This window comes from Vipera ursinii (assembly GCF_947247035.1).
Source record: "Vipera ursinii genome assembly, chromosome: 2".
Taxonomy (NCBI): domain Eukaryota; kingdom Metazoa; phylum Chordata; class Lepidosauria; order Squamata; family Viperidae; genus Vipera; species Vipera ursinii.
Genome location: NC_139513.1, coordinates 138,382,062 through 138,406,731, shown reverse-complemented (window position 1 = coordinate 138,406,731; position 24,670 = coordinate 138,382,062). Strand labels below are relative to the sequence as shown.

Below are 24,670 nucleotides of genomic sequence, written 5' to 3'. Positions count from 1 at the left end.
GCCAATAGGAAGCTCAAAGCTTCACAAATGAGAAGCAACTTGCTATAAACATTGAAACAGGTTTCTATGAAGGGTTTGTACTCTGGAGTTAAAAAAAAATCTAAAATAATTGACCACATTTAAAAACAAGGACATCTGGCAACTCTACCCCAGGGCATTGGCAACTCCTTTTGAAGAAAGGGTGGATAATTTGACAGATCCATCCTACCTGTAAAACCTGACTTGCAGGTTGTGCTAGCTTTCAATAAGAATTAACCTTTTCTCTCCTGAATCTAGATGGATATGTAAGGAATACTTTTAAATCAACCTCACTGAAGCTATCAGTCACTCTGGACCAACAAACTAAGAAGGTACAGTTTGGGCAGTGAGCAATATTTGTTTTGTGTCTTGTATCTTCTAGCACAAGTTATACATCTCAAGCTATTATTCTACTATGTACATTTTGTTCTGTATCACCGTTATATTTTCGAAGCATAAAACTAAAAACCTCAAGCGAACCTGACGAATTTATCATGCAAAAATTTCAAACATTTCAACAAATGTCTTCATCGTAGGTTGCAGTTGAAAGCTCTTTTTAATTAAAAGCTATTCCCAAGATTTGGTCATGTTCCCTGTCTTGATTTCCAACTCAGCACTACTTAAAGGTAAAGGTTCCCCCGCACATGCGTGCTAGTTGTTTCCGACTCTAGGGGACGGTGCTCATCTCCGTTTCAAAGCCGAAGAGCCAGCACTTGTCCGAGGACATCTCCGTGGTCATGTGGCCGGCATGACTAGACGCCAAAGGCGCACGAAACGCTGTTACCTTCCCACCATAGTGGTCCCTGTTTTTCTACTTGCATTTTTACGTGCTTTCGAACTGCTAGGTTGGCAGAAGCTGGGACGAGTAACAGGCGCTCACTCTGCTACGCGGCACTCGGGATTTAACCTGCCAAACTGCCGATCTTCTGATCGACAAGCTCAGCATCCTAACCCACTGAGCCACCGTATCAGCACTACTTGGTCCTCCATAAATAAATTGATGCTAAATCATTATAGCTAGATTCATACACTGCACTAATCTATAATGTGATTAGTTTGTTTTGGACCAGGAGGCTGTAAGAACTTAGGTACTGTGAATGTTAACCCTTGGTTTATGGATTACATGATTATTTACATAAAGGTATTACATAAACATTATTTAGGAAAAAATAAATGCAGAAATCTTCCAACTGGGGTTATTCAACCAGCTAAGATTGAAAGAAATAACGGTTTAATGCAGAACAAGTCAGAGGCATCCAACCAAGCACTGGATTATATTGGGTAACACTTTGTCAACGCAGAATCTGCTTATCCTGGCCAGATTTCTTGAAAGCACCTACTGAGAAATCCCCCTTCTTTATGAAGTTGTGACAAGCTCCCACTCAATGCAACACATGGGGGTATGGGAAACTCCACCCTCCTTGCTTTCTGGAAATAAGTAAAATGATTTCTGTAACAACCTTAGCGATATTTGTGGGGCTATTATCAGTAGCTTATTATTGTTAATATTATTGTGTTAATGTATTGTCTATTGCTGTTTGCTGCTCAGAATCTGTATAGATTGGGGAGGCCTATAAATATTATTAAGCCAATCAATTGATTGAAAAAGAAAGTGCTTCCAGCCAATGCAAACATATATAATTCCATGCTTTCATCCCATTACATTGGAACACCCAGCTTTCCAGTAATTCTTTCAAATCTAACCATTCTCCAAAGGGCATGGTTAACATACCTATCGCAATTCTATGGTTTATCTAGTCCCCTTCTACACCCATCCATTGCTAATGCGACAATGGGCATTTTTCATTAAGCAGATGTCTCTTTTACACCCCACTGTGCACTCTCACAATTGATACGCTAGAAGAAGAAGAAACAAAACCTCTGCCACAGAGAATTTCAGCTTGAAAATGAGGAAACAACGCAATTCCAACCAAGGAGGCATACAGATCCTCCTGAAACTTATGAATGACAAGCACCTGACCAGAATTCACCAGGTGTCTCTGAGCCAGTCACTCTCTCTCACACACAACTATTTTATAGGATTATTGTGAGAATGAAATTATGGAAGACCACTCCCTCCATGAATGGCACTGAATTCCCAAGACAAAAGGCAAGATTTAAAAGCAATATGAAGTCAATCAACTTGGGAAAATTGAGGGGGGGAAACCAAAACTACAACCAATGATGGCATATAGCATTGCTCAAAAAACAAGGAAAGGCAAATACCAATACTGAAATTTATCTTCTGTCTAACTCCCTGGGTCTGAGTAAAATTCCAGCAGAAAATCACAAATCACATCAAGTATTGACAACTTATTTCCCAACAGCAGCTGATAGGGAGTAAATTAATCCAGGAATATTCAAGTGGATCAAAGAAAATACCTCGGTAGATGTTCAGTTGACTGAAATGAATTAACAACCCACAGTGGATATGTTCTCTAAGAAGTAAAGCGGCTCTTTGTGTTCAGTGCAGATGCACGCACGCACATACACATACACACAAATAGCACAACAGCTGGGCTTTAGAAAATTTACTGCATACCGTACTACATTGATTCTAAGAGATGAGTAATTCATTTTAGCACCAAACCTGGAACAATGAAGTCCAATGGAGTTAAGAAAACAAAATTAAAGAAACCAAAAAAAGGGGGTGGGGTGGGGAGATATACTTGTGATGAAGCTCCAAGTGTCTTGAATGCACAACCATATTTCATGTGCATGTATTCTCCAACAGGACCTTCAGATACAAACATATGCTGGAACACAGACAATGGGTTTACATGTGTTTGGAAAAAAGGAGAGGGAAAAGAGCTAGAATAAGAAGTGGAACCAGGTAATAATTTGGTTTATTTGATTTTGGCTTCAATCACTATATTTTATACACCACAGGTTACTGTCTAGTGTGAACTCAGCCACCAGTCCAGTTTAGCAACCCAGTTTAATATAATGTGTGAACCAGGCCAGAGGAAATCAGTATATATCGAAGCAGATACCAAGACCACTTTTATTATATACAGTACTTTTAAGGGAGTTTACTATGCCATCTAAAGTAGTGGCATCAAATAATCTTCCCCAATTTGATGCTGTACAGGTGTGTTGGGACTACAACTTATAGAAATCACCACCAGCAGGTTTCTGGCAGGCTGAAAGTCAGAGGATGCTGTCCAAACAGCACTGGGGGGTGCCAAATTAAGGAACTTGTGCTGGAACTCAACCAATACAATTTGCTGGAAGGGCTTCATTATTCTGAAGCAATTTTCCCAAGCAGCTTTGAACAACAGCTGCCCTGAGTGACGAGGTCTTCTACTCTCTTCTCCCTAGTGTGCAGACGAACGGAATCAATTCTTCACTTGTGGCCACAGACTAACCTCAGAAAAGTATCCGTCACTTCTTCTCATCCGCTGGGGCTCCATATAGGAGACTGGGATGCAAAAGGGAAAACCACAAAGCTTTGGCTGCTACTGCTACCGTTCACAAAGTGGCACAAAGAGCCCACGGCAGAACTCTGCCTGAGATTCAGCAGCTGAGGAGGTGGGGCAGAAAAGGTAGAGACGCTCCGGAGTTGAGCTTGATACTGTCCATGCTGGTGACAAGATGGGCATGTGTAATTTTCTTGGCAATAGGACAGAAGTTACTTTCCACTGACTTCTTCTGAAGGTTTCTTTTTCCCTTTTTTTAAACTCTCTCTCTCTCTGAGAACAGTTGCACCGAAGAAGAAAATGAGGCCTTTGCCCTAAGGAATTTGCCAATTCAACCGAGACAGCAATGAGACCAGTAAACTGCAGTACAGAAGTTAAGAGAGAAGAACAATACATGCTGACACATGGATGGTACAAGAAGGGAGCCTAACAAAGGGCACATCTGATCATCTGAAATAACAGGATCCTGCTCCTTTGGCACGAGTGGTTAACTTGCCTACAAGCAATATATGGGAAAGGCTACTGAGTTCTAGTAGTCATTAAGAGACAAAAATGGGCTTCGTCTACATGAGGAGACTTGAGAGGCTGTGCAAAGTAGGTAAGTATTCACAGAGAGGACTGTGGCACTGTGCAGCACCTCTTTCCCTCTCTATAACAGCGATTGAGAGGAAGAGCCATTGCAAATGTCCGTCTGTCTGCTTAGGTCAGAGGTCCCCAACCTTTTGGGCACCAGGGACCGGTTCCATGGAGAGAGGTTTTTCTGTGGACCGGAGGGGGTGTGGTTTTGTGTACTGTCTGCACCCTGTGGATGGGGCTTCGCTTTTTTGCGCAGAACAGTTTCTGGCATCCCGCATACTGGTGCTGGTCCACGGACCATGGGGTGGGGACCCCTGACTTAAATCATCACAAATTGTCCCTCTCCCCAGTTTTGCTACAGCATCACATTTTATCAAGGGAAAACAGCAGCAGCAGCCTATAAATCAAAAGCTATGGAGATGGTCATACCAATGGTTTAATGGGAATGGGCAGACAAGAGAAACCAGCATCAAGGAGAAACATGCAAATTGTTGCGTTTTGGGAGCTTACATTACAGTTAGAAGGATTGCAAGCTTGCATGTGGGGGGCATAACATTTTAAGCCACCATCTGTTTGAAAACTCTACGAAGGTGATGTGCATTTGTTTGTGGTATGTCTTACTTGGCTTTGAAATAATCATCTGCAAGGGAAAAGCCTGGAATAATTGTGTTAAGCTACCCTTATCCATTTATTGACATAAAGAAAGAACAATGTATTTCTCTAGTGATCTGGCCCAGACACAGTTTTGCCTCCTGACTCCTAAACTTAATTGTTCCTTTTAAGATTGCACGGTCTCCTCAGTCCTTCTCATCCTCTCCGATAAGTAACTATAATTAAATCAATCGGGGGTTTTTAGTTGGCCTCCTATAATTTCACAGGAGCTGGGATTAGTAACTTCATTACAAAATAAATTCAAAAGGTGCACCTTAAAAATGCTGTCTTAATATAAAAATATTGGTATGATTAAAACATGATATGAAAGCACTTCTTCCCCCCCCCCCGGAGCGAAAGACCAACCTCAGGAGTGCTTTCATTCATGAACAAAGCAGATGCAGGATCTCCCTACTGTTGCAATAGGATTGATCAACTTTGCCATCTTAGTTCTACCATGCTCGTAAGAAGAGCCAGCCCAAAATGGCCGTAGCTGATGGTGGCCCAAAGAAGTTCTGCTCTGGATCCTCCACAAAGCCCTCTACTTTGGGATACTGACTGCCTCAGGGACTTGCCCATGATGGCGCGTGCGCACACGCACACACACACACACACGCACACACACACACACACACCAGATCAGTGTTTCCGCATAAGAAGGAGTTCAAAAGCAATCTCATATTCCCAAAGCTCCAGGCCTTCCCCTTGAAGAGGGGGAGGCTTTCAGCCTGCAGTGTCGCCACCCCTTCAGAGTGCCTCTCAGCATAGCGTGTTCAATCTGGCTCATGTTAGGGCTGTTTAGGCCTCGCCAGGCTGCCTTTGTTCCCTGACTGACAGCTCTTTTCTAAATGCCACCTCTATGAGCTGAAAGGCCTTCAGCGCCGATCTGCTCCATTTGTTGATGGTTTTTCCAGAGAAGCCCTGACTTTTTCTTTCTTAGCAGGCCGTTCTTACTTTCTGCGCCTGCTGTCTTCCATTGGTCCAACGTAGAACCGGCTTAAGATATTACAAAGACTTTGGCAGGATGTCCTTTCCCCAACTTCCCTTCTTCCAATCAGTTGCACTTATTTCCTCTCTTGCACCAATATATGTTAAGCTGGATGCATTTTCACCTTGTTTTTATTTTAGGTATTAGGTAGGGCAAATTCATTGGGCTGCAAAAACCCAGAGAGCCACTAGGTGGTAGCAAAAAAACAAAGACATCTCTCTTGATCATCCAGATTTTGGCAGCCAAGATCCCATCATCCCCGGTTAGCAGAATTTGAGTTTGAGCTTTATAGTTCATGGCTGCTACAGAGGTTTGCTTAGTGGGAACAAAAGAGGGATCCTTTGTGAGTGTGTTATCCAGATTACTGACCACCCCAAAGATGGTCCAATTTCATGCTTTTAAGCATGTGTTTAAGATACTATTTCAGTGGATGTTCTTGCCCAGGCATTTTTAGCCAAAGAGGTATAGTGCTTCTCTTTATTGTCTCACTATATAATCTTTGACTAAATGTTAATTGCATTTGCAATTATCTTGTTGATACACTGTTTTATTGTGTTAAGTGTTTGCCACATTGTGTCTATGTTTCAGAGAAAGGCAGAATAATATACTTTGTTACAAATAAAAGAGTCAAATTGATTGCAGTGACATGTAAACACAATCAATCAGTCAGTCAGTCAATGTGGTTTTGAATACTGGCTGACTTATCCAGTCCTCTGCTCATTATCTGACACCACAAGCCCTTATAGCCACGGTCCAAAATAATTGCAAACTTACCATAATGTATGCTTTATTATAATCACTCAGTTTATTTAGGTTGCAATTTAATCTGATTTAGCCAGGTCTGTTTGGTAGATGCAGTGCAATGCTTTGGATTCAATCTCTGAACAACATTTTGGAGCACAAATTGAACATCTATCTGCACTGCCTTAAAGCAGCTTCATGTATTACAGACACGTACTAGATTCTTGATCCTGTATACTCCAGAGCACTTTTTGGAGCCTAAATCCAATGTACTGCACAGAACCTACTGTTTATTTCATTCTATTTCCAACTAACACTAACATCATTCAGAAGATGGCATACCACATACATTTATATTTGTGGCAATACACACACACACACACACATGTTAAATGTTTGTTAAGTATTTAGAATGCACTTGCTTAGGTCCAAACACGGGACAAATCTTATTTCCTGTTTCAGCCTAACCCAAGGCCATCCACTGGCAGTAGCCACACCAGTGGCAGCTCATATTTGTGTAAATTTTTTGGCTTGCTAACAAAGAATAAAGGGAGACAGATATGATCATTTCAAACTTATTTGTTCTCATCAGTCAGCCATACCCTTCTGAGATTCGAACCTGAGCCGACTGCATCTTAAGCAGTTGTTTTAACCCCTAGGCCACATTTTTTAGCAAGCCAAAAATTTACATATACATATGTATATGTATATGTATATGTGTGTGTATATGTATATGTATATGTGTATTAGCAATTTATTAGCAATTTGAATAATTTACACACACACACACACACACACACACACATATGTATGTATGTATGTATGTATGTATGTATGTATGTATAGTAGTCAATAAACTGTTATTTTTTCTTTATAGGAAGAACTCTGCACACAATTTTAATTTTAAAGAATCATAAAAGGTTTCCAGAATGAAGTACCGGTTGCAAAATTCAGCTTCCCTTCAATTTTTTCTTCCTTCCTTCCTTCCTCCCTCCCTCCCTCCCAAGGTGCTTAAACTCTCTAGAACTAATATATTTACATGCATTTCATTTATTTCAGTAGCTGCTCATTAAAGAGCTGCCACCTAGCAAGATTTAATTTGCCTAAAGTGGTTCACTGGTATCATTTCAGCCAAGAGCCTTTATGATGTCAATAGGCTTCAGATTCTGCAGGCTTTGTTTTTAATTATTTACCACTCTCTCCACTGACTTTTCAACTGTATACACCCTCCTTATAAAGGCCAATTGGATTCTTCATTGTGACCTTTCAGGACCAGAATGGGACCTTTCTTAATTCTCCCACAGCTCTTAACTTCTTCAGTGTTTTAGTGCTCACTTCTATTAGAGCTACCAGATCTGGGCTGCAGAAATCCAGAGGACCACTAGTTTTCTTCATCTCTTTGTTAGCATCTAAGGGTTGTCTGAACTTGCAGCTCAGATCTGATGAGCCTAGTTATTCTTCTAATTTTGTTTTAGAATTGCCCTTTTTCAGTAGCCACTTTATAAACATTTTGTAGTTGTCATCTTTTACTATTATTCTCTATTTAATAAGCAGCACTTTATTGCTGTTATTCAACTGTATGTTATTGACTGTATCCTATTTTATTATTTTTTTGTGTACACCACTCTGCATATTTTGGCTATCATTACCTTCCCCATCCTATTTTCCTCTAAACCCAGACTATATTTTCCTTATTCTATACTGACTTGAGATTATGAAAGTTGTAGTACGACATACCCAGAAGACAACAGCTTGGGGAAGAGTAGGTTATAAAACTAACAATCTAAAATAAATACGCTTTCAAAAAAAATCAGATTTTTAGCTGAATAAAATGGGATTCTGATTAATAAAATCATCTGTTAGACAAACATAGTAGCATTTTATAGAAACTATGCTATCGAGATCTTCATAATCACTTTTCAAGTTACCGTATATTATTAGCGAATCATAGATATGTTCAATATAGCAAGTATTTTAAAGACTGAACTTTTAAGCCTCGTTTCTCCATTCTGATAACATCCTTCTGCAACACTCTGAAGTTTTTTGTTTTGCATCCTGTGTTCTTAAATATCCATGAAGAAGTTAACATGCTTTGTGATTCTTATTTTGAAGAACGTCTATACATAAGGCTTCCTCAATTAGTTTTCTCTGAAAAAGCAGTGGGTTTTTTTTTTACACATATTCATAAGCATTATAACAGTAGGCTCATGTGCTCATAGAGATTTTACACAATAATATTAGTGGTTGCCCCAAGCTTCAAATCAGTGTTGCCGCTTGCCTTGATGTCTAACCATCGGAATCAAAGGTCATCATGAAAAGGCCAGCGGTTGAAACAAAATAATGACTGTTTTGCTTGCTTATGAGCCATCTTTTGCTTCTATATGTACTCAAGTGCAGGATAAATGAAACTATGTGTGGTTGAATACATGACAGTGGTTTAGAATATGCATGCAAATAAGTGTCCTCTTGTATGCGATCTGTCAAGAAATAGCTATATCTGAACTGTTTTCCCTACTTCTATGTAAGATCTATGCCAGGCTACTGATAAGTAGAAAGTAAATTAATTAGGCAGAAGAAAAACATTGGATCATTGCCCACACTAATCAGATAAGTTGGATCTGCCCTGAAAATTGAAGGTGGTGAATTGTTAGGAATTCACTTGCTGCAGATCCTGTGCTGAAGTACAATTTTGAATGCCAAGGATTCCGCCGCCAATGAGGTTATTCTTATTTAGAAACAGTATTATTTCTTTATGAAACTGATCTGTGCCTGTTCATTTGTGTGCATTATAAAGACATAGGGTAGAAGATCCAGAACTAACAGAGATCTTGGCCAGATGGTTTTCTGATGTATTCCAATTGTATGATTCTGCAAATGCTGCTGAGAATAGGTAACAGAAAAATTGGGGGCGGGGGGTGGGGAGAATAGTCTTTACTCCTGAGGCCAGAAAGAAACAAGCTCATAGCCACCCATTTAACTATGGGAATTCACTGGCTGACTTTTGCCAATAACTATTGCTTAAACTTGCCTACTTGAACTTCATTGTGGAGAATACTTGGAGGAGGGAATAGACGGCCTTCAATTCTTGAAGGACAAGTAAGGTATCATTCTAAGAAATTAATAAAATAGTATAACAGCGCAGAGCAAAAGTAGAGGCAGGCTAGGTTTATTTATTACATCTATTTTAAAACAATGTAGTTTAGCAGTGTTGGATCTGGATCAAGACGACCCCAATTCAATTAACCCACTGAGCTCACTAAAGTATGGGGCCAGTCAGTTTCAGGCCAACCTCCTTACAAGGATGCTTCTGTGAAGACTAAATCAGCGAAGCACCCGACATAGGCCACCTTCAGCTTCCAGAGAATAAGTATACACATGCAGCGCAGACTAAAAGGATAATTTAAAAAATCCAGAGCAGTTTACATAGGAAAACCATCAATGCTACTAGGTGAGAATCCATATGCTGTAATGTTATCTTAGAAAAATGCCTTGAGCTCTAAATACTGCACAGGTTCCCCTCTTTCTGTTCTATCTGGAAGCCTAATCCGCGTGACAGGAGACCTGTTAACACACAATCCATACATCGACTCTGAAGATTCTTCTCCTTACACAAAACTAACACACACCCAGACCCTCCAAAGCCATTGTGATAAGAACACTCACTTCTAAATTCCATCTCCCAAATATGGTAACTCAGCAAGAAAACTAGGAGCTGGCTTTTATGTAATGATTTAAAAAAAAACCCTTGGCATAATAAAGCCTGCATTTACAAAAGCACCATAGAGAATCAGTTATCTCACTTTTTCAACTCGGCTATTTTGTAGTTGTATATTTAAGCACATTATCCAGCGCTGAACAGAAGCAGGCAATTGAAACAAGCCCCGTAGAGTTGAAGCTACGACTCTAGAGAAGACACATCACCCTTGAAACACTCAACCTCCCTAACCTCCTTTGCACTGATCGGGTTAGCAGTGCATCACCCCTGGCCCTTTAATTACACATCTTTGCAACCATTAATCCTGCTGCCATCAATTACTGGAGCTTTATCCCATTCCCTTAAAGAGGGAGAGAGAGAGAGAGAGAGCACAAAAAAATAAAAGGCTTTAGGAGGCTAGTAAGCAACGAGGCACTTAAGCATTCTCTCCTTTACCTGTCAATTGAAGACCAACAGGCAGATCCTCACCCTATGTGGCTACTGAAGATAACGGGACCTAGAATCTCCCAGAGGCATATGCTAACATTGGCTCATTCCATGATTACTCTCCTACTATTTCAGCATATTAACTTTTTTCTCTTCCATTAATATATTACTTTGATATATTTTCCAAAGATATTTTAAAGATCTGTTTCATGCCACTTTTTTTAGCTGAGATTTTTAGGTATGAATTTTTTTAACATCCCAATAAAAAAACTTTTCTTCCCAAGAGATTGGTTTGATTTAGGTGGGGGGAAAACAGGAATTCATTTGAGATAACTGCTATTAAGAGAAATACTCCATAAATGTTTTTCTTCCAACTCAACCACCACAATTACAATCCTTCAGCAAAGTGGGAGAGGCTGGTGGCTCTAGGTGTTTCCCCAGAGTTTGTGGAAATGAAGTCCTGGGATTGCGAATTGAACCCTTGTTCTGTCGCACAGCAAAATGACTCTGCCACAAACCTTGAAGATCTGAGAGTACTTCCTAGTGCTGTATTATTTCTATATTTATTTTGGACTTGACTTTTCAGTAGCATATTTTTGAATTGTAAGCCACCCAGTCACTGAGATGAGCACCTATACAAATCGAATAAATAAACATTTGAACAGCATATCCAGACAATTCCATTCTTTTTAATTGAAATAGGACCATTCCTAGCTTTCATGACTCATAAGGGAGGAAAAAAAACACTTGGGCAGAATCATTCCTGACACTTTTAACAACTATCCTGTGTGTGTTTAGAGTACTCACAATAGCTGCCGCTTCATTTCCCTGTTGACGAAAAATAATACCTATTTCAAAATATCAAACAGCATCTATAGATTCAATCCATGGAGAGATAATGAAACATGAGGGGGCTCTGACCTATTTCCACTTTAAAGAGAAAGAGACATGACTTATTCAGCTTGATTGGGCACAAATGTGGTTTTCCTTCAGTTTGTTTCTTATGCTGCATTATTAGAAAGAGCAAAGGCTTATGGAAGGGGGGAAAATGTTGTCATCCCACTATTTTTCAATGGAGAATTTTGTCTCAGCAATTCCTTTCCCGATCCAAAGCATGGGCAGGTCTTTCATTGCCAGGCCTTTTAGATTTAGCCAGCCAGATTACTGGCGCAATGATCTTTGCAGAAAACGGCCTTTGTCCCAAGAGAGAGGGGGAGGGGCACGGTTAAAGAGTTCCTCACACTACCCCAACAGCCCAGAAGGCCGTTTAATGTTTGCTTTCCTTCTGCTAAGCATGTAAACACAGTAAAAAGAAAAGAAGAGAAAATGGCCTTTACAGGGGGGGAAAAAGAGACACGCATGTTCTGGGATTGATCAAACATCAAGAACAGCCCTAGTGAAAATTGTCAGTGGGACTAAAGAAAAGTCTGAAAAGTAAGTTTTCCCTTAATGGGGGAAGAGAGAGAGAGAAAAACCAGAGAGACGTGGAGGGAGATGAGAGAAACATAGACCAAGACCCACTGCAGAATGGACCAGGCTTATTCACTGCATATATGTCCTGTTGAGGCAGAGATGCACATTTACTCAGGTGTAAGACTGGCTTCCTTTACACGGACCTTGCAAGTGCTTGGATGTTTTTGCAGACCGGTGCAAAAGCAGTAAGCTCTTGCTGAACCTACCATGCCTTACTTTGGAATAAATAATGCTGAGGATTTTAGTGTCGTTCAGTTGACTTTGGGTCAAAATGCAGTAAAGGAAAGAAGCCATGCTTATATACAAAACAAAACAAAAATCCATGGGCCGGCACAAATTTGGGCAGATTGGCCTCCCGAAGAAGGAAAGGAAAACATGTAAAAAAAAAGGGAAGATGAACTGGATTAAAAGTGGGCCAGTCTGCATGAGTTAACAGCTGCCTTTTTAAAGAAGAGGAAAGGCAACATTTTCTATTTGGGAACTGCTCATGTCTATGCAAAGGAGAGAAGGATAAGCCCAACAATAAAGATCAGTGTCTCCTGATAAGAGGAAACCAGGGTGTGTTTTTTTGCTGTTTGAGGGAAGTCAATCCAGAAACATGCCTCACGTAACTCATCCTGACTGCCCCAGATGAAAACAATCTTCTTTAAAGAAGCATTTAGACCTGTTTGACAGCAGCTATGGGCTTATTTAGTTCTTTCAACAGTTAGGTTTATTGCATATTGGTTTTAGAAGTTTAGTCCCAAGCTTTGTAAGTCACTTAGAAACAAAAGAGCAAATGGGAACTAAAGGTGGTGTTGGTGTAGCAGAATAGGACAAATAGCTATTAAGTACAATAGCAAAATCCAATCAATCACCATATTCAGCTGCAGTCTACCACTAAAATGACAGGTGCTGAGGATATACAACAGGCGAGAGTTATCACCTTCACGTCATGATTGTCCGATTCTCAGTGGTGTCTAGCTGGCCACAGTCAGAAACCAAATGTTGGATTTGGGGACCTGGAAATTTGATCCAGCAAAGCATTCTGGTATTCTCAGTGAAATTACACAGCTTCTCACTAATCTAATACATGAAAATCAGAATGACCGTCTTAAGTCAAGCCTTGAATAATTCAGGTATCTAAGAGAAGGCTAAGGGTGTAAATTGAAGTAATAAAATAGCATGGAACATTCTCTATCCTTGAAAGTAAGCAAGAAAATAAGGTATTGTTATTGGGTTATCTTCAAACGAGAGAGAAATACTCAGCACACACGCTCACCTCAGTGTGATTCCAAATGTCATGTTGCTTAGCTTCCGCCTCTCTGCAGCCCAGCATATCCAGTAACCAACCCAGAAAGATACTTCAGGGGGTCTTTTTATTTGATGATCAAATGTCACTCTGTGCTGCATTGGAAAACTCCAAGATTTCATTTATCCACTGGGGCACTTTCTCATCTCATTTACTTTGCTCATCCATTTGATTTTTGCATTCCTCCTTTGCAGAAACTAAACTAAAAAGCTTTGAGCACGTAGTAGCAAAAGTCTACAAAACGTAGCTTGCATAGGCCAAGTAGGGAGCAAATTTTGTTCAGTGGCTAAACCTACATGCTCTCCCTTTGCTTAAGGGAGACCAGATTTAGCAATCTGTCAAAATTTGCTTTCCTTTGGCTTGCACCGGAAGCACTAAAATCCACGACCCTATGTTTTACCTGTGCAAAGTCTCTAATTATGACCTTTGCTCTGCTTTAGCTGCTTGGGAATTTGGCAGGCTTAATTGGAGGGACAAGCCAGCATAGTGTAGTGCTTATGAGGCACTAGGCTAGAATCTGGGAGACTGTGAGTTCTAGTTCCACTTCAGCCATGAAAGCCAGCTGGGTGACCTTGGATCCATTACTCTCGCTCTCTCTCAGCCCCAGGAAACAGGTAATGGCAAACCACTTTCAAAATTTTGTCAAGAAACTTGTAGGGACTTGTCCAGGCAGTCATCAGGAGTCATCAACATTCTGACTCAAAGGCAAAGGCACACACTTGTTTGTCTATGGCAGGGGTCTTCAAACTTGGCCCTTTTACGACTTGTGGACTTCAACTCCCAGAATTCCTCAGCCAGGCACGCTTGCTGAAGAATTCTGGGAGTTGAAGTCCACAAGTCATAAAAGGGCCAAGTTTGAAGACCCCTGGTCGATGGGTTTCTATATGAGGGCAGGTTCTGTTCATGCCCTGACTTGAAAGAAGAAACCCATAGCGAAATTTCACACAGCACTGTAGGAAGCAGCCTGCTCTGAAACCAGCAACTTGACTACATCCAATCGTCCAATAACCTCTGAAGCAGAGAGGTGGTCCTCAGCTCCAACACCCTGACCCTCCAAGCTGCAGTGAGGCCACACCTATGTTTCTTTACATCAGACATAGGTGAGAGTCTATAGCCAAGAAGATCCCTCGGTATCCCTCTTGACTTCAAATGTCCTTTTGGAGCAGGGTTCTCCAAAGTGGTCAATATTGACTTCAAGGGTTGATGGGCTAGGGTTGTTGTTTTCATTGTTATTTGTAGTACTATTAGTTAAGATAGTAGTTATCAAATTATTTTCATACAATAAATGTTAGGGGGTCAATGAATAATCTAAAACAGAGGTGTCAAACTCAATTTCATTGAGGGCCGCATCAGCATTGCGGTTGCCCTCAGGGGACCGGGTGGATATGGCTTGGGTGGGCGTGGCCTACTGGGTGGGCATGGCCAGCTCTACATCGTTCGCATCAAGGGTGCCTATGGGGGCCTGGGCAGGAGTGGGAGGGATCTGAGGGTCTCTGGCAGAAGGAGGGTCTCTGGGTCAGGGCCAAGGCAGTGGGGGCCGTTCCCTCACTGTTTCCAGGTTGGCTTCACGGGCCACATGAAACCACTTCATGGGCCGGATCCGGCCCCCCGGGCCTTGTGTTTGACATGTCTGATCTAAAACTTCATGAAGGGGTCAATGAATTGAAGAGACCCTTGGTTTTAGAGACAGCCACAGAGCAGTGACCAAGTATCAGACTTCTTTCTACCAGGGTACTCTCTAGGCACAGAGGCACTCTCGGAAAGCACACTTGGTCTGTGCAATGCCCAGGATGTTGTTTGAGAATGTGGTTTCCAGATCAGGAGAGAGAGAGCATCTTGGGGAAGTGGAAGGAGCTCTGTAATTTTGACTATGCCCACCTTAGCATCATATCTCTTCCTCCCACTGCAAGCATACAGTGATTGCCTGTGTTCAATTATTTAGTTCTCAAGAGAAAGAACCGGACTCAGTCACACTCTTGTTTAAGGAAAAGAAGACCCCTGTAACCCTTTCATTTTGGAAGAATCCAAGAGTCTTATATAAATTGCAAAACAATTCAGTTTACACTCTGCCTTTCTTCAAGGAGCCCATGGTGACAAAGCGAGCACACCCTGCTATTTTCCCTTCAACAGCCCAGTGCGGTAGGCTGAGCTAACAGTTGGCCAGAGTCATCCAATGACCTTGCATGGCTAACCTGATTTACACCTGATCGACCCACTCCAACTTCATAACTACTACATTTGTTTCTTTTGATTTAAAAAAATAATCGTAAAGAAAATAAATATGAGTGAGCGTTCAGATTGGTCCTGGAATTCCTGATCAAGAGAGCCCAGTCCAAAGTAGGTTAGCTAACTAAGTGGGTTGACACAAACAGATTGTCCATTGATCATTGATGAAATCAGCATGGCATTTACTTTAGATTTTACTGCCATTTTGCTCCTTTCGTAATGCCCTCGAAGGACGTTTGTCATTGGATAAAGTGGGGAAAATATGCACCATGAAAAAAATTAAAGTAAATAAAGCAACTTCTAGACTAGTAAATCAGATGTCATTAAAAACAAAAAATGTTGGCTGGGAGAATGGAGATGAAACAAACGTAGAATGTATCATCCATAGGATAGCAGGTTCAGAAGAGGAAAAAAATGGGAATAGTCGTAGGATAGGGGCTTTTAGCTGCGTGCAAGAGGCATTTTTACTGGACAAACTCAGGGCCAATGGCAGGAAATCCACTATCAGATTTCCTGCCCGGAGGTTGAAATTTAAAAGCAGGAAAGGAGAATCCCACCAGGGGCCTGGTACTGGGGAAGAGTAACCATTCCCTCCTACAGACCAACGTCTTTCATCCACCGGATGAGGAGCAGCTTTTGGGAGATGAGCAGGAGGCTTTAGAGAGGACCAAAAGAAAGGCTCAACCTGCTTTCCCCCACCTGAATTCCAGGATTTTACATCTAACCATGGTTAGAAAGAAGCAAGTTGAACACTACCTGAAAAAGTATGGAGGAGCCCAACAAAGCCAGCAGGGGGAATAGCCAGAGGGAGAAAGAGGTCAGTTCAGTGGGGAGGGGGGAGCAGAAAAATGAGAAAGATACCTCTGTTTTGAAATGGTCACGCCATAGGGCAGGGGTGTCAAACTCAATTTCATTGAGGGCCGCATCAACATTGCGGTTGCCCTCAAGGGGCCGGGTGGGCATGGCCTGGGTGGGCGTGGCTAGAGTGTGTATGGCCTACTGGGTGGGCGTGGCCAGCTCTACATCATTCGCATCAAGGGTGCCTATGGGGGCCTGGGCAGGAGTGGGACAGATCTGAGGGTCTCTGGCAGAAGGAGGGTCTCTGGGCCAGGGCCAAGGCAGTGGGGGCCGTTCCCTCACTGTTTCCAGGATGGCTTAGCGGGCCGCATGAAACCACTTCGCGGGCCGGATCTGTCCCCCGGGCCTTGTGTTTGACATGTCTGCCATAGGGCTTCCATTGTCTGGACTGGTGTTTCTCAACTTTGACTACATTAAGATGGATGGACCAACTCCCAGAAGTCCCCAGCCAGCATTCCTCACAGTGATCCAGGCAGTGGATCCTCCCTTCCTTTCAGAACCCTGATTGCCACAAGTAGAGGACTGGTTCTTCTGAACTGATTTTTTACCATCTAGGAAAAGTTGAAGCCTCCATCACCCGAGGAGGGGTATCTACAGTCCCCAACCCTCCAGTGAAGACACAGATCGTGAGCAAAACCTGTACAATTAAACTGAGTCATCCTCAAAGAGCAGCTTCATCTGCTAAGAAGGTGGCAAATCCATCACAGGAGACAGGACTTATCGCTGGCTGGGGGAGGGGGGAGGACAGCCCAGATTTTCCAAGCCCTTTGCCACCCAGAATAACATCAGACGGTGACACTTTGCAGACATCACGGCAAGGGAGAGAACAAAGCTCCGTTTGCAGCTGCGGCCATAGCTCAGTCTGTTTAAGGATGATCTGTGCAGCAAACAAGGCTTGCCCATTCATTAACCTACTCACAACAGTGAAGCCACATCCTGGTTAAACCAAGAAGGTAATATAGTCCTGCAGTGAGAGAAGATAGGAAGAAGGATGGGGCAATTCGAGGACGCGTTGTCTTCAGTCAGCCCGGAAATGCCATCGAACCTTTGCATTCTCTTTAGCTACACAGTTTAAGCAAACGATCCTTAAGCATCTCTTAATCAGATCCTACTTCAAGGCAGTTGCTGCTATATCAAGTATCACATCTACGCCAGCCCTCCTGATTGCGCTGGGCAGTAAGATTCTCCAGGATTCCCATTTTTGTCAAACATCTGGGCAGAATAGGTCCCAGTCGCACAACAGATCATTTGGCTGAAGGAGAGAGGAACGAACACATGTTCTGTGGAATAGGCTCAGCATCACAATGGGAGGAAGGTCTTAGAAAGAGGCTGCAAGGACTGGCCTATGGAGCATGTGAAGCATAGGTCATCATTGGGGGTAAAGCAAGCTGGGAAAAACTAGAAGTGGGCCAGAGGAAAGCATGGGACTGGTCATCAGTCAAAAGCACTCTTTGGCGAGATGGCAGGCAACCCTCCCTAATTCCTTCTTAAAGAAGAAAAACAAGCAGGTGAACTGACACTTTAGCTGTATTTTCGCTGTTGCTGTTTCTTTCCCTTTAGCTCTAGGGTTGTGATACTGTGGTTGCATTTTTTTTATATATTTTTTTCTCTTTTTAACTCTAAGGTTCTGTCTTTTTTTTTTTTTTGCAAGCAGAGATGCAAGCAGTAAAATGTTCGGAATGCAGTCGTGTTGTGTCTAATCGTGACTTTTGATGCTCTGTTTTCATGCCTTGTTCTTCAGTGTTTTCACACTCACAGCCGAGTGAGCTGGTGTTTTCAGCGAGTTTCTCCAAATCCTTTTTCCTAGGAGGCACCCATCACGCTAAATAATCCCGGCTTGTTCTTGCAAAACTGGGGCATGTTTTGCTTCCTTGCATAGGGCACCCTTCCCATATTGTCTACCTTGGTAACGGCAGAAAGCCCCCCCCCCGAACTGCCAAGTCTATCTCTTTCCAGGAAGTGATGGCGATATTTGTAAATCTAAAGTTTCTTTTAAGCTTTGCACTTTTAGAGTTCTGCACTATTTTCTGAACTGAAAATGTAGCCATAAGAGAGAGAAAAAAAAGCTAGGCTGCCTCGCTATTCTCTTCCAGATGAAATGTAACGCTTTAACAGACTTAATTCTCCGCTGGCCAGATCCACATGGAAAGCCAAGCAGAGGAACAGAAAACAAATCTCTCCAACAAGAAAGGGGCAGAAAACACAGACAGGAAGAAAGCAGTTAAGCCTGTGCACCCCTTCTGTCTCTTCCAGGATTTTGGCCAAACTGGCTCTTCGGGCAACAACCGAAGATGCTCTTCAAAAAAAAGGACAGGCTGTAAGGAGCTGCTGGGGAGGGGCAGAAAACCCAAGGGCTCCTAGATAAGCCGTTGTTAACATGATCCATATGGTACACAAGTTGCCTTTCTGTTTAACCAAAATGATAATGGGAAAAGGGAAAAATGCAAGGAGGGGGGAGGGAGCAGGACAGTGGTTGGGGTCTCCAACAGAGAATGGGAGCCAGGACAAAGACTGCTAGTAAAAAAATTCTGGACTTAGAAGTCACTCGGAAGGAGCTGCCCTGTTCTGTTCGTTTGCAGTTTAAGCTGCACAAACAGCAGATGCCCCCCCCCCCGCTCAATGAAACATCCACTCCCCTCACAAATAATTTTTCCTATATTAAAATATCACCAAACGCAAGATTTTTTTTTCCAGGAAATCTTGAAGTGAGTTTTTATGAAATGACACCCTTATCAAAAAAAAAATGAGTACAAACTGAGCAACTTTTGACTGCAGGACTACAGTTTTAAAATATGCCCTCAAGGATGTGCACCCGTATGCACACAGACGTGCATGTTTATGGAGAAAGATAGGCCCTACACATCTTTTCAAAAGATGCAAAGCCTATATTTGTCGCTACTCACAATCAAAGCGGAACGTTGTCCATGGGATCACGATGGGTCGGACACGACTTTGCAACTAACAACAACGACGACAACACAATCAAAGAGCCATACAAAAAAGGAAGAATATTTTTTGTTGCTGAACAAAATATAAGCTAAATACAGTTTAAAGGGTAGTCTGCATTCTATGTGTCACTATATTGATCACCACTGAATTCAGAGCTACTGGTATGTGAAAATGGGGGAAATACTCCCATTTAGGCTTTCCCAAAAATGCTTTGGGTTGAAGAAACAAAGGGTCAATTACAGGAAATCCTTTCTGCAAAAACGTTGGGATATACGTTCTTCAAAATATAAATCCTTACAGACCAATTCCTTCCACTTCACTCTCCAGAAAACCTTTATGTTAGTGTCCTTAAAAGAAAAAGGGAAAAAAATCCATTTATAACACAATTTTAAGGATGCTTATTCAGTCATAAATTCTACTCAGATCAATGGAATGTATTTCCAAGTAAGAGTGCTCACAATTGCTTCTGTTTTCAATGAAAAAGTGTCTGTCAATTGAAGATACTTTAGCTGAATATTTTATCTTCAACAATTTGATTTTAAATATGATTGTAATATGTTTAAAGTTTGGGACTGGGATATACTTAAAACATTTCAACTTAATGCATACAGTAAATGATTTTATTCATCTTCACTATTTTTATATTTACACCATCGTAATGCATCGGAAGCAAGCCACTTCCAAAAATAGGCAACTGTGACCTTAACCCAGAGTCACACTGATTACAATTGGTCCCACCAATAAATCAACTAAAACACTTTTATAGATCAATCTGCTAATTAAACCAATTAAAGCTTGCAGCCTAAATTTTAAATATTCAATATTCACAAATCACATAGAAAGCAATCAAAGGAGATTCGCGGGATCTGAACCAGCGTGCTTGCCAAATGAACGGTTCCATAATTTACCAACATTAACAATCCAAGGCACATTCAAATTGCTACAGCTGTTACAACCATATTAGATAGCACTTCTCCAAACAAACTATAAAAGGACCAATTCCCAAATAGAATGAAAGGCTCTGAAAACTGAAGTCTTAAGTAACCATTGTTGTGACGTTATCCTCTAAATTTTTATCCATTATCCATTTTGAAAATAAATCCAAATAGTGATCCAAATCATGATGTTTTGTACACCTGGGCATTTACAATGCTCAAATACTAGACTTTCTTTAAAATTAATCTTGTTTGATTGGCTTCGTGATCACTGTTATCTTAGATGATATCACTATAACTTTATTGTATCACTTTTATTCATTCTGCTGAGGATTAGGCTCTGACTTCGAGAAAATGAGCAAGATGCCAAAAGGGTAAAAGTTTTCCTTTGCTTTAGAGCAGGGGTGTCAAACTGCCGGCCCACGGGCCGGACGCATCACCAGGACCACGCCCACCCCATTGCTGGCAATGGGGAAAAAGCTCCAATACGTCGCGCAACATCATGTGACATCACGAGTTTGACATGTCTGCTTTAGAGAAATACATGTCCAGTAAACACAAAGGAAACCTGGATATTGGTGTTGACTGGAGTCATAATTATCCTTCCCAGAAACAAAGGGAGAACTGCTCTGGAATTATGTGCTGTCAGGATGTTGGCAGCAAAAAGAGATAAATCTCTGATTGAGCCTACTGTCCAATCCTCCTTGATTTTCAGAGCAGACTTACAACAATTCGTCTAGTGACCATTCAAAGTTACAACAGCACTGAAAAAAGTTACTTATGATTGTTTTTCCACACTTGCAACTGTTACAGCATCCCTTGGTCATATGATAAAAATTCAGATGCTTGGCAACTGACTTATATTTAGGATGGTTGCAGTGTCCCCGAGTCGTGTGATAATCACCTTTTGCAACCTTCTGACAAGTAAAGTCAATGGGGAAGCCAGATTCACTTAACAACAGTGTTACTAACTTAACCGTGGTGATTCACTTAACAACTGTGGCCAGAAAGGTCATAAAATAGGGGAAAATTCACTTAACAAATGTCTCACTTAGCAACAGAAATTTTGGGCTCCACCGTGGTTGTAAGTCAAGGACTACCTGTAACCAAATACAAAGTGGCTGAATTTGCTAAAAACAAAAAACAAAAAACAAAAACCAACCACCCTCAATTATTCAGCATTCCCCATCTTTTTGGAGAGAAGCAGGAAGGCCTGACTAAGACAAGAGGCAGGGAACACCCGCGTTAAATAGCTTGGGCCAATCAATGCCACTGTTTTGAGAAGACATATTTTATGCCCAAGGTTGGCTTTCACACTGCTTCTTTTTCTCACCTCACTAACAAAGGAAATAGAAATCTGAGTGGATACCATTTAGCTGCTCTCCCCAACGAAGTGCCTGCCTGCCTGCCACACTGAGCTGCACTGCAACAACTCTGTCTCTGGCCATCATGTCACTAAAAGATGACGGGGGAAGTACTAGTTCAATGCATTCAGCGGGTGTCAGATGAAAATTGCTAAGAGTACAGGTGTGTTTGGAAACACCAATAATGTTAATCTGCAGTTAAGAAGAGGATAAGAATTTGAGAAACCGGCTGTCCTCTGATTCACGGCAAAGTTGGGACATTTTTTGCTTAGCGCCAGGGTATCCCGAGGGACTGAAACAAATCAAGCTTTTCTGGGGGATTCTTCTTGCAAGCTCTAAAGCTTGAGCTTCATCTCTGCGTTTTTGTGTCCGATCTTGCAGGCTACAAACGCGATCAAATTTCTAAAGGGTTATGCACGACAGGAGTAATGGCCAATGAATGGGAAGCCCCATTCCTGGGCAGTATCCAGCAAGGCCCTTCCACACCCCTCCTTGCCCGGGAGTTGCAGGCAAAATAACGCCATGGATGATGAAGCAGAGGCTGCCTCAAACTGACAAGGCTGGATGGAAGCCGCTCTGCCTGCTCCCTGCAAGTTTGGTTAATTGACAGCTCACTAAACCGACAACCTGAGGGGATTTTTTTGTTTTTTGTCCAAGGCAATCAATAGGAAACGTATGTGTAGAGAGGGCGCTCCCACTTTTAAACGCCCCTCCCTCCCTCCCTCCCTCCCCTGCGCCTGCAAAACAGAGACCCCGGGCAGGCCATAGAAAAGGCAAGAGCCATTGCCACGCCGAATCAAAATTCCTCAAGAGACGCTGCTCCTCGAGCCCCAGGGGTCACTGAAGAGACAGCCTCAGACAAAGGCCACCGCTTTCTGGTTGTCCCCCCCCCCCGATATATTTATTTTATTTTAATTCCATTTATATCCCGCCCTTCTCCGAAGACTCAGGGCGGCTTACAAGCTTAGCAGTAGCCTTCATTCTATGTATATGCCTGCTTATTAGGGCTTTCACACACACCCCAAGCGGCATTATTACAAAGTCAGCTTAATTGCCCCCAACAATCTGGGTCCTCATTTTACCTACCTCGGAAGGATGGAAGGCTGAGTCTAGTCTCCATTTCTCCTTCTAGTTCCAGTTCTCCTCTCCTAGCTCTTAGTCCTTCTTTTAGTCATGTTATGCTAGCTTGTTTTATTTTATTTCTCTCTCACATGCATTTAGCCCCCTTTTCTCCAAGATCGGGCGAAAGGAGCCGCCCGCAACGCCGCAAGCCCAACAAGCTTTCACCGCCGGCCCCTTTTCCCAGCCTCGGCTGGCGTCCAGGCAGCCGCCGCTGCCTGCCTGTGCAACTCCCCGCCAAGTAAATAAAACTTTTTTTTTTTCCCCGAGGGTGGGATGGACTTCCCACCGCACTTTCCCCACGCCAAGGCGGGCGCCCAACCCCGGAGCCTTGCCGAAGCTCCCCGTACACGCGCTGCCTTTCCAAAACACCGGCAGGCAAGTTAATCGGCGACCTTTGCTCTCTTGTGTGCAGGATTTACGCCCCAGCGGCAGGCCGGCCCCTCCCTTCAGGAAAGAGCCCCCCCCCAGGCCCACCCGTGCCGGCGCCGAAGAAGAGCCTTCGGGGGAAGAAAATAAGGCTCCACGGAGCACAATGGTGGGATCCTGCGGGGTGCCAAGAGGGCTTGGGATGCTTGGCGTCGCGCACCCGTCCCACCAAATAACGGTTGGGCTTTCCGGGGGAGGGGAGGGGAGGGGAGGGGGGGAGGGGAGTGAGGTTTTGCCCAGCCCGCTTTCGACACGCACCGGCCCTGCGCGACGGACCCGTACGAGCTTCCTACACACAATACCTTCCGCTCCTGTTTCTCTCCCGCCTGCATTCCTCAACGCTGATCTCAGCCCCGACCCGACCCGAAGGAATCAATCAGCCCCGTGGGACTTTGGCAGCCGGACCGCCGCCTCCTCTCCTCTCTCCCCCTCCCCACTCTCGCGCGTGGCCATCCCCACTTTCACACGCGGCGCCCGAAGGAACATCCACCCCCCGATCCTCCGCCGCAATCGGCTCCTTCCCCTTTCGGTTAATCCTCCGACACTGCCCGTGGGGTTGGGTCACGGTGGGAGCAGCATCCCGGCCACCCGCATCCAGCCGTCGCCACCATCCTCTCCCACCCGTTGATTCTGGCAAGTCCAAGCCAACCCCCCCGCCCCTTTCCCTCCCCCCCCCCCTGGCAACTGCCCCAACGCCTAAGGCAGCGTTTCCCAACCTTAGGAACTTGAAGATGCGTGGACTTCAACTCCCAGAATTCCCCAGCCAGCTATGCTGGCTGGGGAATTCTGGGAGTTGAAGTCCACGCATCTTCAAGTTCCTAAGGTTGGGAAACGCTGGCCTAAGGTCCCGTCCACCACGGAGTCCGACCGGCATCGCCCGGCCTCCGAGCTGGCGTCCGGTCCGCAACTCCGCCCCGCTCCTCGTCCCCGCGGCCCCCTGACAGCGCTTCTGCTGCCACTCACCTACTCATCCCTGCCTGTCCCTAGCGGAACCCGGCGCAGCCACCTGGTCCGCGTGGCCCGGGGGCTTCAGCTGCGGCGCCGGGCGCTGCGGCGCTGTGGGCGGCCGCGGGACTCCGCATTCTCTTTGCCACCCGGCGGGGACGACGCGGCACCCGAGATTGCTGCTCCTCCCTCGGCCAGTCGAGCCAGCGGTTTCCCAGGCTGCGCGCCTCCCCTTCTCTCTGCCTCCCCTTCCCTCCGCCCCGGATCCTCCCCGTTGCTCCAGCGTCCTGCCCACGTCCCTCCCCTTCCCTCCGGCTCTGCTCTCGGGCCTTCCTTGCTGCCGCGCTGAGCTTCCCCGCCTTCTACGATCGTTCTTAAAAAGACAGAGAGAGCAGCGCCTTCTCCCCAAAGGGGGGAATTGCTGTCCGCTGCTTTGATTTTGATTTTGTATTTTAATTCCATTTATATCCCGCCCTTCTCCGAAGACTCAGGGCGGCTTACAAGCTTATTTATTTATTTATTTTTATTTTTATTACATTTATATCGC

At 43.6% G+C, this 24,670-nt stretch overlaps 1 protein-coding gene across 1 annotated transcript in view; it reads right to left on the bottom strand.

Moving 5' to 3' along the window:
- Positions 1 to 24,296, bottom strand: part of FIGNL2 (fidgetin like 2) — a gene marked incomplete at its 3' end in the record, with an annotated part of 68,156 nt that extends 43,860 nt beyond the window's left edge. Inside the window, exon 1 of the mRNA XM_083351120.1 lies at positions 24,142 to 24,296. The remainder of the gene's footprint in view (positions 1 to 24,141) is intronic.
- Positions 24,297 to 24,670: the final 374 nt, after the last annotated feature.